This window comes from Lissotriton helveticus, chromosome 6, assembly GCF_964261635.1.
Source record: "Lissotriton helveticus chromosome 6, aLisHel1.1, whole genome shotgun sequence".
Lineage (NCBI taxonomy): Eukaryota > Metazoa > Chordata > Amphibia > Caudata > Salamandridae > Lissotriton > Lissotriton helveticus.
In genome coordinates, this window is record NC_136067.1 from 1841673406 (window position 1) to 1841692716 (window position 19311).

Here is a 19311-nt window from a genome sequence, read left to right on the forward strand (position 1 = left end):
CCCCCCGAATTTTGGCTCTAGTTGCCCGCCTGTTTTGTTGCACATACATGCAGCCCCTAAACGTGTCTCTGTATAGACACATATACAAGGCTACAGTCAGGGCCGGCGCTATGCATGGGCAGTGTGGGCAGCTGCCCAGGGCCTGGCACTCTGCCTGCCAGGATGGGGCCCCCCACAATGGCCATTAACACCCCACTAGTCCTCGTGTATGTCTGCCGATCAGAGTGAAAGAAACACTTCACAAACAGGCTCATGGGAGGGCCCTCCCCCCCTCCTGGGGCCTCTAAGGGATGGTGTGGAAAGGCCTAGGGGAGGGTACACCTCTCAGGCAGCCAGTTCAGAGACTCGGCAGGGCGCCCATTGTAAGCACTTCAGCCCACACAGGTTTAACTCAGCCCCCAAGCAATTCTCACACCTTCAGTTCGAAATGGGCTGTGCAAGAGTTGCTTGGGGTGGCTGGGAAGAGGAGCAGTGGCCCAAGTGGAGTCTGCACAAAGCAGCTTCCCCGAGATCAGAAGGTGTCACTTACGTAGATTTCAGGGGCCTCCCACATTCCCTTTTGCCCAAGGCCCCGAAAATCCTAGGACCGGCCCTGGCTACAGTTTCAGAACATTAAGTCTGACTGGACCTCCAACCTAAGTCCCCATGTCCTACCCACTCTATCTCCCCTGTGCTGGAAATTTGTAGCCAACAGATTCCTGCGTTGCTTGAAAGAAGCAGATAAATGAATTTAGAGGCGCTCGTGGAAACAAGACATACGTTTCAGAGTACTGCTTTCCTGGATGACTTGACCTTTGTCCCAAATTCCGGGATATGTATTTAATCTTTTAAAAAGCGTTGGAACCCCGGGACAGTTCTATGAAAACCGGGACTGTCCGGGGAAATCCCGGACGTCTGGTCACCCTAATTATAGCCACCCAATTACTTTGGTCTTCATTTGCAACCCGCTGTCTCACATTTCATTAGAGCTAGTATAATATGTACATATATTTTAAAGGTCAATTTGGTGGAAATACACTGGGTAGAAAAGCTTGGCTCAGGCGACTTCAAAACGGATATCTTTGCTTCAAGTGTTATAAACCGTTTTCAAATTAGTGTAATATTGCGTATGTAAGCATGTGGCGTTTATGTAGTGCAAACATATCCGAATGGCAGCCTAGCACTGTATGGGAACAAAGGTAACGTGATATGAGGTTGTTCATGGACGGGTAATTCATTGTGATGTAGAGTTCTTTAAACAGGCAGCCTTCAGCTCTTTCCTAATTTGGAGCAGGGTGTGGCAGTCCTGATGAATAATAGGAAATGGTAAGATATCCCAAGTGCTCACAAGGAGAAAGTCAGTTACATTGTTTTTCCTTTTTTTTTGCACTTCGTATCCATTCTGAATGTGTCTTACCTGCGGGTTTAACCCCTTAGCTGCGGCGGCTATTCCGCCGCAGCGCTAAGGGGGAGGCGGGGCCGCGCGGCGCTCTCATACTCATGACGGAACCGGTCCGTCACGGCCCTCGGGTGAGCTGTGCTTGTGACGGAACGGTTCCGTCACGGCCCCACGCAGGCGTGGGATTCGCGCCGAGCAGGCACGTGACGGACCCGTTCCGTCACCAGCAAAGCCCACCCAAGGCTCGTGACGGAACGGTTCCGTCACAAGCACGCAAAGGGTTAATGAGAGCCAGGGGAGATGGAGAGCTTGTCATCTAAAAAGGCAGGGATGCTGGCCATGATAGCTTTGTAAATGAAACAGCTGGTTTCGAAGATGGTGCTAACTAGAACAGGCAGCCAGTGGTTTTCCATCAGGATGGGACGTTGTTATATTTTTCTCAATGTTGAAGCACACCTGGGAAGGGCATGTCCATAGGCAAATAAAGTATGCAGTAGGCATGTCTCACAGCAATCACTCTTCCATGGATGTCACAATGCTGGATCATAGCTGTGAAGCCCAAAGAACGAAGGCCACCTCTCTAAGGTTGCCACCAGGCCAGTATTTACCAAGTACGCCTTGTATGAATATATCTGAATCAGGACAACAAATGAAAAATGGAGCTAGAGCCAATATTTTTCTACATTTTCTATCCGAGGAGTATGGCATATTTGCATATGGTTATTCCTAGTCTATAACACCACTATGGGCAGGATGCTTATAATAAGAATTACAAGGGACTGACATTAATTCAAGCATTCCACCTTTCAACTTGTTCTTCTCAGTGAAACCCCTTAAGTGTGATGGGTATGGCCACATGTGGGTCCAAAAGCTCAATGTGAAAAAAGATAATCTGCAGCTCACATAGGAGACATGGCAATACTGAAACGTATCTAGAATTCCTTTTGTTTCCATTATGACCTGACATAGTTGGACTGTTCCTATCCATAGCCCTGACGGGAAGTAGGCTGTGACCAGGGGACGTTCCTCAATTCTAGGGGCACGCATTTTCATACTAAATTTGTGCACAACGGAGTGCACACCCAGGAGCACGCAACAAATACTAAAACGGCTACCAACATTGGTGTGCAAGGGTATATTCAATTAATCCTATCCAAGCAAAGCCAAGACTGTTTGCATAAGGTTGGTCCCTGACAATTGTGATACAGTGAATAAAAAAAAACTGACTGGAATTCTGCCTAAGTAATGGCCAGTGTCTAAGATCACTTCAAGAACTCCTCCCTTTGCGATTTTTTTCTAAACAGATCAAAATTCTCAACAGTACTTTTTGGGATATAAAAAGAGAACTGGGTGCAATGAAAATGAGAAACAAGGGTAACATTAAAGCGCATGTCAGCTTGGTATCAAGAAAGTCTTAAATGCTACTGTTTCTTGAGGATGATGCCTAGTGCTGTACGGTACTCTTGAAAACCCCAAAATAAGATTTATAAATTAAATAATAAAAATATCAAGAAAGTGGAAAACTGGAAGATTGATAGTTCTGCTGTTCACTATTCAGCTCCACCCTCTTCAACACGTACATGAGCCCTTCTGGCTTGGCCTCAATGGCAAGAATCAACCACTGGTCCTTCTGTCATGGAGTTCTAAAAGTGTAAAACAGAATCCACACCTCATCAGTCTCATCCTTACAATCCTCTACCCTGTATGGTAGCCAGCATGACATTATCACTTCACAGGATACTGTGCGTTTATGGTCTCAACAATAAGACACTTCTATGGCGGTTAGCAAAAGTCAAAGAGTTATTTTTTAGGTTTTCATTCCATAATACCCTAACCTAAATCAGGCCCCTATTTTCTTTAAGAGATAAAAAAATGTGGTATAGTAGGAAAGTTATGTGGTTGAAACACGCAGTCCTGTGTTGCATTTTCTATTCTCCTCTTTGACCAAATTGTTTGACATTGGGCAAATTATAGTCTTGCTGGACCTTTGTCCCTGATCTACCTTTAGCTCATAAGCTGACAGAACTAAATCTGAATGTAAAGGTTTAAGAATGAGAAAAGGCTGCTTTATTCTTACTTTTTACATTCCTCCTTTTTAGTCGCCTCTCAAGGTAAACAGTCTGCTAAAGTGTCCTTACTGGCCACCTACGGTGCTACAAGTTCAGCCTCCCAGGTACCATGTAAACAAAAGCTGGCCACTCAACTTCTGCACAGTGACTGATCGCAGTGTGAGTGCTGGGGCATCCAACTGAGATGGGAAGCTTAATGCTTTCCGGTTGGGCTGTTTGTTTTACATCTCCTATTGATTAGCCCGCTGAATTCCCCTTCGTGAGCAAAAAAGCGGGACTTTTGGCATCCCACAACAGCTCACTTCAAGAAGCCAGAGAAATATCTAAAATATGGGCCAATCCTTGAGCCTGCAACCCTATTCTGCTGCACCTCACAACACTGAACCATGACTGTGGGGTCCACAGTAGCCCCCCCTCAAGCCTTTGCAGTACAATATCATGGCTGTGAAAACAAGGGGAACGTCCCCGTCCCCCCCCGGGCCTCCTAACACTGGATCTTGGCAGCAAGGCCCATGGAAAATGGCCCAGTGGCATAGCAAAGGTGCCATTGACCATGGTGCAAACAATGGCTGAACACTACAACACAGTAATAATTTGAGTGCAATGGGTCACTAACACTTCAGGGCCCAGGTGACACTGCACTTGCTGCACCATTGATAACCTCAACTGTGAGTGACCACTTATCCATGGCCTTGCAGCCTCCATCCTAAGACAGTTTTTTATGTTAAAGAGCTTCGGTGAGTTTGGTTGGGAGATGCTATTGCTTTGCGTAAAAACATGTGTTTAAATAATACACCTATGTATAAAGGCCAATGAAAGATCAGTGAAAGTTTTTTGCAAGTATGGGCTTGTGTCAAACAACATCAGGCACGCCCAAAATCACTTCATGAATTAGAAAACACACACCAATACCTGTAATTACTTGGTATACTCTTAAATTATGTACCTAAGTTGCAGAAATACTTTTCTGTTTCATATATGGCTGTTAGACACACAATGTACAACCAATAAAGTGACTTTGTGATAAAGTGACACAATGTGGACAAGAAGTCTGACAATACAAAATGGCCTAAACATAAGACAGAGGAATAATTTAATAAACAAAATGTCCTTTCTGGCATTTGAAAACAGTTCAAAATACAACCAATATTATCAGCGGCACTTTTTCTAGGCTGCTTGACTGAAAACATGGATCAATAGTGTGATCGTCGACGTGTCGACCCTGTGGGTATGTGCTTTTGGTTAGACATCATGGCGGGTCTTCCTCAGGACTAAATAAACTTTAACAGCATGAGTGGGGAAACAGATGCTCACATCAGAATTGTGTGTAAGTTAAAAAGGGAATATCAAGGAGGGTGCCATAAGCGACTCACCTAGATGTAAGGTGGCCTTAAATTGGTCATTAGGGAAAGAAAAGCCCCTCCAGCTCAGGATGGAGCCCAGAAAATGGATCAAAACGTATCCATGGATGTATGTCCAGTATCTGAAAAAAGGGGGAGGGGGGACTCCCAAAGGGGAGAATGATTCCATAGTTAAAACAGCACTCATTTGTACAAATGGGCTGTCTGAATACATATACATAAGACAGAAGCCAAAGGGGCTTCAATAGCTCATCAGTTTTCAGTTGCCAAAAAGGTTAGGTTAAATACAGAGTCTGCGTTAAGTGCAGAATAAGGTATAGAGTGTGCGAGAAGTGCAACATATCTTCCCAATCCCCACAGGATTCTAGAAAGTACAAAAATGTGATTTATTTAGAGAGTTACCTCAAATCAGTTGGGTGAAAAATTATTTTAAAAGGGCAGCCCTAGACTCAACTAGATCAGCTAATTTTTGCAATTTTCTTCCCGCGGCGCATGGAGAGCAAATGGTACCGGGGAAACCCGTCAAATATACTCTGTGGAAAATATATAGAGCGAGTGTGGCGGCCACCGAGCAAGCGTGCAAGCCTGCTCAACAACTTCCGTTGGTAGTCAAGTGACGGTCAGAGGCCGTCAACCTCATCATGTGAAGGAAAAAAGGAATGCGAGGAATGCCTTGATATCCATTAAGTGAAAGCCAACAAAAGTCTAATGTGTAAAATAACACATACAGCCTCGTTGAAAAGTACACAAAAAATCACCGATGTTCAAAGGTAATAAGTATACCGAGGCATGTAAAAATGTAATACGAGTGGCACTTTAAGGTCACATTCAGCCTGATAAAAGGTCCAAAGTAGGCTAGAAGGTTGAATAATTGCTGCAAAGTAGAAAGGACATGTTCGGAGAATTCAGATACATGCGAGCGAAAAACCAACAGTGTGGATCATGCATTAGGCATACCATGATGTGTCTAAATCAAAGCAACAATTAATAAAAATACTACAACCAGCCCTGTTTAGAAGGTCGGGGGAATTCACTGATGTTGCAAGGTAAACATGCCCACTTGCCAGCGTGTAGCATGCGTATACCATGGCGTGTGAAAATGTAACTTGAGTCGTAAAAATATTAAAAGGCCACATTCAGCCTGGTAAAAAGTCCGAATTGGCCAGGTGGTTGGATAATTACTGCAAGTTACACAAGTCATGTTCAGAGACCTCCGAATTTAGTTAGCGAAAAACAATAGTAAGGATTAGGGTGAGGCTCGGGTATAAGCAAAGTTGTTACAAAGTTAACAAGTGAGCAAACCTTAGTGTAGGTAATGGGAAACATCTCAAGGAAACATCAGTATGACACGCAGGTGCCATGGAAATATCCAGTACAAGTGCAATATGAAGTTGACATTCTGTGCGTTTAACATATCCTAACAGAGCCTATCCCATTGCGGTGCAAGCGGACAAGAAGGTACGAAGGGGTTCATATAAAATGCATACAAAGCTGACAGGGTATAATTGCGTTACTGTTCTTCGCAGTGGGTACTATGAATCTTTGACACACATAAAAAATGTAAACAATGCTCTTTATAGTGAGTGCCATTTATTCATATGCCACATCCCAGCTACCCAGGCTCTAGAGGTACAATTTTCACTGAAGGTTACAAAAAATGCAGATCATAATTTGCCTATTCAGATCAACCATTGCCAAGTAGCCCTGCCTGCCTGTTGGTTTCTTCAAACTCGCCGAGACCATGGGTTACTGTGTCTAAAGTGTGAATCCATTTCCATTCCCTCCAAGTCAAAATGGATGCGATATCATCACCTCTCGGGGTGCCGATTACTTTCTCCAACACCCGCCAACTCAGATTTTCTGCACGGTGCCCCATAGTCTGAAAGTGTTCAACTGAGGGGGCTCCCTAAGCCCACATCGTAGTCTGCTACAATGCTGGAGGATCCTAGCCCTCACCTTTTAGCATATCTGTCTTGCATCTAATCAGTGAGAAAAAGAGAAAGGATCCAGGAATCCGGAGTCTGGATATGAATCCCTAAGCGTCTTGGAGGATTATTGCTCAAGGCTCTGGACCTCCCCAGCCTCAAGAGAAACGAGTAAAAAGAAAGTTGTGAGCACGTGATCCTCCTTTCCAAATGTTTGTGTTCACCCCCATCAATGGGTATATTTTTCTTTTTTGTCTTTGTGAAGATAGCACAGTACGAATTGGTTGGAGTGAAAGTAGTTCTTTTTATTTGTATTTTTCACTTTATTTCGTCCATTTTCACTCATTTATCAGTTTTTATTTTATTAATTGAAGATATTGTTTAAAAAGAGCAAAAGAGAACAGCCGACACGTGTTTCGCCGTGTGTTTTGCCAGGGCTTTCTCAAGGCTATTTATATTTTTCCAAGACAACAATGTATCAGGATCAGTTTCATACATTTTCATGAAATATGGCAAACATCGTCAGAGGGTGATCAGATTTGAGAACCAGTCACCGTGGAGTGTCACATCTCTTCACCGGGTAAATCCGCAGACATGTACACCCATAATCTGCTTCTCATTTTACCACTAGGTTGTCTCCCCGAAACACACACACCTCTGTCGTCCCTCTGATTTTTTCAAGAGGTTGCCTCTCACATTTTTCATAACGTTTGTTTTTCTTTTATACTGTGCTCATTGGTTATGGGGATATGTGTATTTATAAAATGCACTACCACCAGCAAGGCGCTAAAGCCATTTCTCATAATTCTAGATGACACAAGTGATTACTCAGCTCTGATATGTGAATTAGTAAGGTTATTCGGAAAACCAGTTGCCTCAAGAATCAGATAAACATATATACACCACCTATATCGCACTCCGACGCAACTGCACCAAATGGGCCTGCGCTCTGATGATCGCTGCTGTAAATGTGGGAAGATACAGGCCAACTTCCTGCAGGTGGGATGGCATTGCTGGCCGGTGGCTAACTTTTGGATACGCGTATTGCAACACATACAGACCATTATTGGATACACACTGCCCTGCACGCCGCTGGGTGACAACACTGATTTTCCACCCAAACGTAGAAGCTTAATTGCGAAGCTGTTAATTTTGGAAAACCGCCAAGTCGCCATTCATTGGAGAGCGACACTGTCGCCGACCACAAAAAATTGGATCATTAGTATCACACACGGTAAAACGCAACTGAAGACATTTTGGGAACAGCTGCCAGTGCGATCCCGCACCCGGGGTTTCTGGGAGCCATTCGTAGACTGGCTAAATACTGATCTTAGACGACCTTTAACGTGTATACCAGATATTCATTCCCTCCCTGAAATTAGGGTCCAAGATCCCACAATACATTACTAAAGCATAGTCTGGATGGGGGGCAATGTTGATTAACCACTGCTGTCATACTGTAATGTACTGCTGTTGTTCTTATCTGATATAAGCTGTATGTAACATGGTAGGCCAGGATACCAATGGCCTATAGACCGAATATTTCGTGCAGATTGTCTTCCTGAATGGAAATGTTAACGTTTTTATGTTACAAATGCCAATAAAAACAAATAAAAAAAAATAATAATAAAAAAATATATAAATCGGATAAACACATCAAAACTCCTTGCTCGTCAAAGACGAGTCTGTCCTCTCAAGCTACTTTGATGACTCACTCCCAAAAACATCATGGCTTATAATATTTCCATGCCGATGATTTAACAGGCAACTAATGCTCCTTTAAAGATTCATTAATTTGCCCAATTCTCTTCAACTTATAAATGGAACCTCTGAGCACAATCCCGTATAGGTAGCTGAGATCACTAGGGTACACGGTTACCCGCCTGGAATAACAGATAGAGGACATAGACAGGCACACTAATGCAATTTGGGAAGTGCGACACAGGTTAAAGGATGAGTTGGATGAAACCTGGGACACCTTAGGGTACGACGATACAAAGAGACAGTTGCTGGCGTTTCAAAGGGGTGGTAGGTAGCACTCCTGGTGATAATTTTGACAAGCAAGATGCTTGACCACAAGCCTTTTTGACGATGGGTGAGATGACATTAAGGTTGGAAAGCCCAGGGCTAGTCTGTATTGCAGTTCTATATCTCTGTTAACCACCATGGAGAATTTACGTTTCGCCCACACAGTGAGAATGAGTTCTCCTTAAAGGAAAGCAGGGGCTCTATGTAGGATGCGATGTAGCATGAATAACGTCTATGAGAATGTTGGCCTTAGTTTCAGTAGTTGGGAGGTGGAGGTCCAACATTTCTGTTGCCTTCTTTAGAACAGAGTGATAGTTTGATTTTCAGGCAGAGGCAACACAGTTTGGGAGTACAACTCCCATTCCAGAGAGGCATCCAGGCCATTAGCATCGTTTAGACCTGCAAAATGTGGGTCCAGGGTCATTGATTGCTCGTCATTGTCATCTGTGTCCTGACGAGGGTGGTCGTGAAAATCAGAGTCCCCAAAATAGAATCTCCCCTCCTCTATCAATCAATCAATCAATCAGGTGTTTGTTAAGCGCAACTACTCACCCGTAAGGGTCTCAAGGCGATTTGGGGGGGGGGGGGGGGGGGGGGTGTCGCAGGTTCCAGTCCATCAAGGAGGGGGTCTGTCAAAGAGCCAGGTTTTGAGGTTTCTTGCGAAGATGGGGAGCAATGTTGTCTGAGTTGGAGCGGAAGGTCGTTCCAGGCTTTGGCCGCGAGGAAGGAGCAGGAGCGTCCTCCCGGTCTGGTCTTTCTGGTGTGGGGGACCACGGCATAGGAGAGCTGGGCTGATCGTAGGGTCCTTTGGGGTGCGTGGAATATGAACCAGCTGTTCAGGTATGCTGGTCCTGTGTCGTGGAGGGCCTTGTGAGCATGGGTGAGCATCTTGAAGGTGACTCTAGTCTCGATGGGGAGCCAGTGGAGTGTGCGCATGTGCTGGGAGATGTGGCAGTGTCTTGGTAGGTTGAGGACCAGTCTTGCCATGGTGTTTTGGATGTTCTGTAGCTTGCTAGTGAGGTTTTTGTTTATTCCTGCATAGAGTGCGTTGCCGTAGTGGAGTCTGCTGGGGACTAGGGCATGAGTGACGGTCTTTCTGTGTTCCAGGGGGATCCATTTGAAGGTCTTACGTAGGAGGCGGACGGTGTGGAAGCAGAAGGATAAGCCGGAGTTGATCTGGCGGTCCATTTTGAGCTCTGAGTCCAGGATGATTCCCAGGCTGTGTGCATTGTCCGTGGGGGTGGGCGGGCTTCAGAGGGTGGGGGCCACCAGGTGTTGTTCCAGACATCGGGGTTTGGGCCCATGATGAGTACTCCGTTTTGTTGGTGTTTAGTTGTAGGTAGCTGTTTTTCATTCATTTGGCGATGGCTTCCATACCTTCACTATGAGGTGTTCAGCCTCGGAACACGAACACTGTAGGGGATCTGGTCTAGCAGGCTGTGGAGCTAGTCACGTCAGTTGTGGAGACATATGTGGGTAGGGATGCTGGTAGCATAGACTGCGGGTCTGATGGAGCGGAGAGTTAAGCGAGTCTGGCACAGAAGGAGAACATCCAACAGAAATAGTAAGTGGAGGAGGCATCTGTCATGTCACTGAATGTGCGGGTGGAACCGGAGTCTTCGGCAGAGGTGGGGCCCAGGTAGCCGGCGTCAATGGAAGGAAGGGAGCAAACTGTATCGGCATTAAGAGTGCTCTAGAAGCATATCCCATTAGACTAGTGGGGCTGGCAGGTGCTCCATATGGGACCATGGATCTTAGAAATACACTAAACATGGCATTCAGAAACAGTGCCAGGTCTGTTCCAGGAGCCGGGAAGTTTGAGTAAAGTTGACTGGACCGGGGCCTCCGGTTCAGAGCCGCAGGCGTGTTCAGCATCAGCGCCGGATTCGAGGGTGCCACAGGCACCGGATCCTTTGTGGTGTCCTCCACTCGTACCAGTTATGATCTGGATGCTTTCGTAGAGGCAGCGGGTCTCAGAGACTTACTTGTAGAAGAGTAATGTTGCGTAGAGTCGTGAAATCTTTTCTTATGCTTCCGTTTTGACAACTACTATGACAGCGGTGCCGCTGGGGTCTTTGTTCTTGCTCTAGACTTGCATCTTCTTCACTGTATAAAAACACACACATCATAAACAGAAGTCCAAAGTGATCTCAAGTGTGCAACCACCACATCAAATATGCAGCACCAGACACAAATTTGTAAGTATTCACACAGAAAAACATGCAAAGAAAATGTGCACCCAAGCCTCAAGCACAATCTTGTAACTACTCAACCCATTAACTCAATCTGCACCAGAGGTCCCCACTTCCTCACCTTTGTGCTTTTGCGCACTGAGCCCTTCTCTGTCCATGGCAACAGTCTGATAGAAATGACAACAGTTTTAGTGGATCAATTTACACACAAAAAAAGAAACAAATCATAAAAACGCTGACCTGCCTGCTTGTTTCTGAGAACTCCACCTATTTATGCCTTTTATCCTCACTGTGAACAATTGTTTCCTCATGGTTACCAGTTTTTGTCCTCCGCTGTGTCACAAGACTTTGATTTCTGACTCATGAAGATCGCTGTAAACATGTTGCACACTGGTCCCAGTATTACACAGGTTCACAATCACATCTGAAGATTGTATGTTACATACAACATTGGCTGATGTTCAAATCATGAGTGCAGTAACACCCTCACAGCCTTATCTTTACAACAAAACAGCAAGCCACTACCACACAGCACCAACCAATTTCCTCAACATACTCTAATGCACACAAGTCTCTACGAATGTGCAAGGCAGAGATGCGTATGCCACATAGCCCACCCCTGTAACTTGACAGTGCCACAAGCCTCGACCTAGTAAACACAGAAAAGTGTCCTTAACAGAAGTCATTTGCACCCAACACCAAATAACTGCAGGAGTAAAACACAAATAATAGCTCACCACCGGGAAGAATCAGTACACAAACAGGAGTAGCAAGAATCACCCACATTGACAGAGGAGATTCGATTGGCACAACTGGGGACTCGTTGCCCCTATAATGACCCAAGACAAATGCAGGTGCCAAGATAAACTAAACATCCAGTTTACAGCACCACGCCAGCTGCAACAGCATTCCCAGTCTTTGGCTTCGGCTAAGATCAAGAATCTCCATACTTATATTTCCATATCACATCCCTTTATAACCATATTCCACTTTGACCGCTTTGAAGGAGAGCACAAACACACACACTCCCTTGTTACCCTCTACCATACGTTCTTCCCCTCTAACAAACCACACATTTATCTAACTAGTGACAAAAGTGAGGTTGCAAGACTTCTGAAGAAACCCATGCTTTGGGAAAAATCCACCATATAAGAGCAATAGTCCTGCAATAAAAGACTTCAGTGATCTAGAAGTGTACAAGGCTTCTAAATACGCGTATAATGTACGAAAGCAAAAGTATCAGTCCACTGGGGCTGTCACCCCAAATAGTGCTATACTGCAGTGGTTTCCAAACAGTGGTCCGGGGACCCCTGGGGGTCCGCGAATACTTAGAAAATTAAATAATATTAACAAATTCATAAAGTGTATATAAATAGAGAAGCTAAATGTACAATTGAAAATTTTAAAACGTACTGCAAGTGTGAAGGATTTTTAAACAGAAGGCTAAAAAATGAAATTAGTATCCTCCGGTTGATTTGTGCGAGCAGTGCAGGTGCATGAAACAGAATAAGTATGGACGATGAGTGGCCTCAATTGAATTTAGAAAAGCTCCAACCTTTCTATGAAAATGTAGATTTGCTTTATATATGTGTTTGCAAACTAAATAAAATATGTCATCATTTGTGTATTTGTTTGATGAATGCTCTTTTCTGTACTTTTTGGGTATTGTTTAGAGGTTGAAATCATCGACAATGCTTAGGCTGTGGTCCTTGGCTTCCAGTAATGAATTGTGGGGGTCTCTAAATTCCAATAATGATTCAGCTGGAATCCCTGGGTTCCAGTAAAAGGTCTGGGAACCTACTTTCTTTACATCTGAAACAGACATGAAGCTCCTGTGGGTCAGGTAACCTCTCCGACTCGAACAAAGGTTTATGCAGACAAACATGAGCCACTCCTAGTACAGTAATAAATACTCTCTGCCCCTCCACATCCGCTGCATCGACAACCTATTCACTTTCCGTAAATCAATTAAAACTCACCTCTTTGCACGTCTGTAGGTCTCTTTTTCCCTCTACCCGTACCCCAGTAGGTTGCGCTATGGTTCTTAGCGCCGGGACGCCCCGTTGCTGGGGCAGCTGACGCGCTCAACAAACCTTTAACATAACATAACATAACATAACATAACAGAGGATTCAGACTGCTGCTGCCAGGCAACTCCTTAACCCCTTCGGCGCTGATGACGAGCTCAGCTCGTCATCAGTTGCGCCGCTCGCACGCTGATGACGCGCTGAGCTCGTCATCTAACGCGGCTTTTTGAAAAAAGCCGCGTAGCGCGAAAATCGCCGCAGCGCCCATGCGGTTAACCTCCCCTTTGAGAGAACATCACACCAAGCATCATTGCCTTACACTGTGGTTAGACGCATCAGATTAAAAGCAACATGCATTACTGAATGAACAGTCCTTGCAAATGCAACACTCTTTCTTCAGCAGAACTTCACATCGATTGCCAAACTAGGCTACTAGATGTAAACAAAAAAAGGGGTATACCCAAATCAACTGTCTATACCTGGGTATGGGACGTACTTATATACAAGAAAAAATTAGTATGAAGGAAATGATACAAGAACATTTTTATGACAAGAGCGCATTACATTTAATTACCCAAGGTGTTTCACTTTGACTACCTCTGAGCGGATCACCCAGAATTTTTGAGTGGACACTAGTGAGAATAAAATTGTAGCTGGGTTTTTGTAATGTGTAACTGTGTTTATGTTGATGTATATAATTGTTTGTGTATGTCATTGTTTGTCTGCTTCATTGATTAGGTGCCATTGTTTATGTGTGTTGTAAATATATAGTAATATATACGTTAAGGATAATAAAAAACTTTGGAGAGGGTAATTAAATGTGCTCTTGATGATGAGGAGTGGAAAGAGGCAGTGTCCTCCCCGAGGGTGGTGGCGATCTCGGCTAGACTCCGATTAGTACAACTCAAAATTCTTCACAGAGTAAGGATAACACAAGCATTTACAATGCAATGGTCTCGGCATTATTATAGGTAGAGCTATTGGCATTGCTCATGACGTTTTTAAAAAAAAATCATAAATAAATGGCATTTTCATTTAAATTGCCAATAGCTTAATCGTTAAATACATGGTATTGTCATTTACAATGCCAATAGCTTAATCGCTCGCAAATGCATGACCTATTGCATTTACACCCACACAGAGCCACACACACAAAGCCACCCACACACATACACACACAGAGCCACACACAGAGCCATACACACACACAGAGCCACACACACACACACACAGACAGAGCCACGCACGCACACACAGAGCCACGCACGCACACACAGAGCCACGCACACACACAGAGCCACATACACACAGAGCCACACACACACAGAGCCACACACACACACAGAGCCACGCACACACACACAGCCACGCACACACACAGAGACACGCACACACACACACAGACAGAGACACACACACAGACAGAGCCACCCGCACACAGAGCCACCCGCACACAGAGCCACCCGCACACAGAGCCACCCGCACACAGAGCCACCCGCACACAAGGGCCACCCGCACACAAGGGCCACCCGCACACAAGGGCCACGCACACACACAGACAGAGCCACACACACAGACACAGAGCCACGCACACACACAGACAGCCACGAATAACTGAGCCAGTCTAGCTTTTCCCATTCAATTCAGTCAGTTGTAGGACTCCATTAGCTCAGTAAAAATAATCAGAAGCAATCAGGTCAAAGGTAGTGTCAAATTGTAATGCTTGCTTGAGTACCAAACCAGGGTTATAGTGGAAGATACTTAAGACAACAGATGCAGATCAGGCCAGGTCAAAGGATTGGCTATATTTTGGCACTTGATGAGAACACGGCTGTGAAAGGGTGGAAAACACAACACTCAACTGTTACAGATCAGGTGGAACCAGCCGGGTAACACAGCGAGAAACAAGATAAAAGGGTTGGTCAGCATGGAGTGATTTACCGCCAGGAAACCCTAAAAAACAAAGAACCGATGTACCACAAGACTGGAGGGGGAGTCAACACCACATAAAGTGAATAGATATAAATCAGGTAGAAAGCCCCTCGGTAAAAAGGATCTGCAAGACACCGGGTCATAGAGGTCACCACCACTGGGTACGTGACTGACTGCCAGGCTGGGAGAGGAGAAGGTACACAAAGTCTGCAGCTCGAGAGCAGGTTGAAATCACCTCTTTACAAAGGTCCACCAGAAGCCACTTTTTATGGGGGTGACACTACCGTCTCCAAAGACCAGCACATGAAATAGGGGCTTCTGTGGCGGGGCTCGGGCACATAGCAGAAGGGCCCGGACCCCTCGTTTGGTCCCGTTTCCGTCCCCTGCTTGGGTGTCCACACTTCATGAGAGCAGAGCGCCTAGACTGGGACCCCCACACCCGCAGAGATGCCGTTCCACCCGGTGACCGCCGCCTTGATGTAGCGAGGAATATACACCATCCCCGACCTGTTCACCGACCACCAGCCCGTCGACATCCCCAAGGACGAACTCGAGGGTAAGTGGAGAACCACTGAAACTGGAGAGGGAAGGAGGGATCAGAGGCGTGGCGAGAGCATAGGGGAAGAGGAGAACCAAGTAAAGAAAAAGAGACACGCAGGAAAGAAAGAGGCGATGAAAAAAAACATAATAAGGAAGACAGACGATCAGGAGTAACACAGTAAAAAGAAAAGGGAGGGGGTACATGGAACGCAGACGTGTGTCCAGAGAACGGGAGGCAGCAAAACTGAAACCGGAGGGGGCATCAACTTACCTGGAGTGACAGCGGGGCTGTTCCTGACAACAACAACAAACAAAAAAAAATGGCTGCCGCAAAGCTCCGAAATTTTCGGAATCGGGTGCGTGTTTTTTGCTGAGTGACGGATGACGTCACAGATAGAAAGAACGCAAAAAACACGCCCCCGAATCCGAAAAAGACAGGGCTTGAACCGAGTGACGCCCCTCTCCTCCGTTTAGGAAGCCAGCCAATGGAAAAGAGAGGTGGGTTCAAGCCCCTACTAGAAAACATTAAATCTCCGACCGAGACTGCGCAAGCGCAGCCTACGGTCCTCGCCCTAAAAAACCTTTGGATAGGGTGATTAAATGTGCTATTCTCATAATAATTCCCTTGTATCATTTCCTTCATACCAATTTTTTCTTGTATATAAACAAGTCTATTAGGTCTAGGATGGGGTCACTTGTGACCGTGCCTCCCTTCAAAAACTGTTGAAATGCCAGAGGTTTATATTCCGTCCAAGCAGCCAAGCCCTGGAACTCAATTTCCACAACAATAATACGAATTGACAATCACTTGGAATTACAAAGGACACTAAAAACATGCCTCGTCCAGCACATAATCACATGACGCAGATGACCGATTATATAGTGAAAGTACAAAAGAAAAAATATATAAAAAGGATAGGGAATGGGAAGAAGGCATGGAGAAATACAGCTATTTTCACGCTTCGCAACACCGTGTGCTCATGCACAAGAACTATGCTTTGCCACGTTTGAAGCAGATCTTTGAACCTCCTATAGCACCTTTGAAGACAATGCTTGTAAATACATAGGAATGACTGTTTCAGCAGAAGTAATGCTGATACGCTTCTTAATCGTTTAGCTTTATTTAGACTCAGCCCTAATTACAACAGAAGTGGTTAACTTTACTGATTCGCAGTTACACTTCCCAAGGGTTTTACACCATGTATTTATTTATGGGCATAACATCAAAAATCTACTCTTGCACCAGCATTGTTGAGAGGGTTTTATTTAATAGCAAGTTTTTTTTGGTCTCCTAGTCCTGAACGGCGAGAGCCCTACGAGCTGGATTTGAGAGTGTGCAGCAATCTGCCCGCTCAGCGTGAAAGCACTCACCCACTTGAGGCTGAGGAAATACACTAGCTGCAGTATACACCCCTTTGTGTAAAACTGATAGGTTTACATCTTAGGCTGCGTTCGGCATTCAACGACGCATGAAAAACAAAGTTTCAGAGCCAGTTCTGCGGGAGGTACAAGTGGCACCCAGAACTCATGCATCACTAATTCATAATTAGGGCTCCCGGTTTTATGGTATTTATATTTTTGGCATTTCCGTCTGTATTTATCCATATTTATTTTTTGCTAGTTTTACCAGTATTTACCCATATTTATTTTAGGTTTTGCAAAAAAATGAAGCTGAAATGTGTATATTTCTGCATTTATTTAACCAGTTAATGTGCACTCGTCCCTGAACGCCTGACAGGTTTTAATGATATATACACACTGAGATGGTAAACTATGTACTTGTAAGAAAATATGTAAATTTTAGTATCAAGGTTGTGCACATTTACAGCTGTTTAAGGCTCTTAACTAAAATCCCTATTTGTTTGGGCCCCCTTGCCTGTCAATCTGCACAGCTATTCGCCTGGAAGTCATGATTGACAACATTTAGATTCACTCAAAAACAACCCAATTTCCATTTTTATCCACATTTAAAAATAAATACAGACAGAAAAATAAATAGTTTTCTGTCTGTATTTATCTGTAAAAATCAGTAAAAACGGAAAACAGGGAGCCTTATTCATAATTAATTGGGGATGGTCTTTCTGCCATGTCTCTCTGCACATCTGTAAAGTGGAGTCACTCACTGTGAGAGAGACAGGATGACAACCTGTGAGGGCACATACATGCACTCGACATACACACAGAAAGTCAGCACATGGGTCTGGGGTTCACATAACAGAACTTTAGATGAAAGAGGTCCTTAGACCAACCTTTCCTTGACACAGAGAAAAAGGTCTGGTCACACTAATGATTCACAAAAACTCGGCACACTGCCAGCACTACTTTATGAGACTACTCAAGGCATGAACAGTTCTTTTTTGCCCACTATGTGAGCACTCTTGTTACGCGCCTTAAGGTCACAAAACAAGTTCTGGATCCCACATTACAAGGGACAGACCTAGACCTCTGTGCATATGCTAGATTAGTGTGATACCAGCTCCAAACAAAAGGTCAAGCTAACAGTTTCATAAGCAGCCAGGCACTCCAGGAAGGGGTGGAACACAGTGGACATTCCTCTCCCCACAATGAGCTAGAGGTAGTAGGCGATCCGATTGAGGACAGATGCTTGGAGTCACGTTGGTAAGGCTGTAGCACTGTAAAATGGGGGACCATATCAAAAGCTCCTGAAATGTCAGTTAGCAGCACACAGGACGGACCTTAGGTTAATAACCAAAAAGGAATTAATTTTGTTCTAGGACTGTCGATATTTGGCTGGACTTTCAAAGAATTTCCCTAAAAATAGACTACTAGCCATTCATTTATTAGGCTGGGTTGATGGGAGACAGAATATTAATTGACTCACAGACATGAAGAAACAGAGGGAAAGTGTGTGGGACAGGGATATTGTACAGAATAGACCAGAGATCATATAATTGGTCAGTTTGTATATGTACAGGGAAGTCGACGGCCAATAGAAAGCCTGGAAAAAAGTGAAAGTAAAGAGGATTCAAGGATGCATTGAGCTTGCTATAAGCTATCCCACATAGGAATACTGGGAAATGAGCTAGCTCATGGTGCATGCAGTGAGAAAAATGGGCTCAGCAGACGTCCATTTCCATTGACAAAAAACAATAGATAAGGTTAAATTGTCAAAATAGATGGGGCAGCGGCCAAAGTGTTGGAAGGAAAAGTGGCTGCAGTGTGGGTCATAATAATGGACAGTCTTTCTTGAATAGTCTTCAGATTGGCACACAGTTTTAAATGACAGGATGCACAAACGTGGCAGATACCAAATGGATTCTGCGATAATGCTCAGAAAGTACAAATATAGAGCACTATTTTTTATGGAAAAAATTCAAGAAACAGGGGCCATATTTAAGGCAAAATAGTGGCTAAAGAGGAAAATAGTTCAATACTAGATAGCGTTAGAGTGCAGGATAAGAGCGAGAAAACAATACAGTTGTGTTATGAAAGTGTGGTAAACAAGCATTGAAAATGCAATAGGTCTCGCCTTTGATTAAATTAAATCCATTTGCTTTGCTGATGGTATTGTATAGCAAAGCAAATGGCTTTAACTTAATGAAAGGCGAGACCTATTGCATCGTTAATGCTTGTTTATCTTATGCAACTAATACCCACTGAGAAAGCAAATAGTCCTGGATTGCTGTAGGTGTAATGTTACTTGTATTATATATCTGGATGCAATGATAGAAGCAGCAAAATACCAGTGGGGCGGCACACTATGCTAAGCACAGATTTTGAGCTTAGGTGTTTTTAAGCCACGCCCTTAATATTGACCACGCCCCTTTGAGAGACCCCACCCACTTTTTTTATCCCACTTACAGCCCTGTGAACAGGGAAATGTCACATAAGCAAACTG

At 44.5% G+C, this 19311-nt stretch overlaps 1 protein-coding gene across 5 annotated transcripts in view; it reads right to left on the reverse strand.

Moving 5' to 3' along the window:
* Positions 1-19311, reverse strand: part of ANGEL2 (angel homolog 2) — a 427641-nt gene that overhangs the window by 360578 nt on the left and 47752 nt on the right. Inside the window, exon 2 of one of the 5 annotated variants that reach the window (XM_078649764.1) lies at positions 10747-10867. The exons of the other annotated variants lie outside the window; for them this stretch is intronic. The gene's annotated coding sequence lies outside the window, so the exon portion shown is untranslated. The remainder of the gene's footprint in view (positions 1-10746; positions 10868-19311) is intronic. 5 annotated transcript variants of the gene reach the window in all.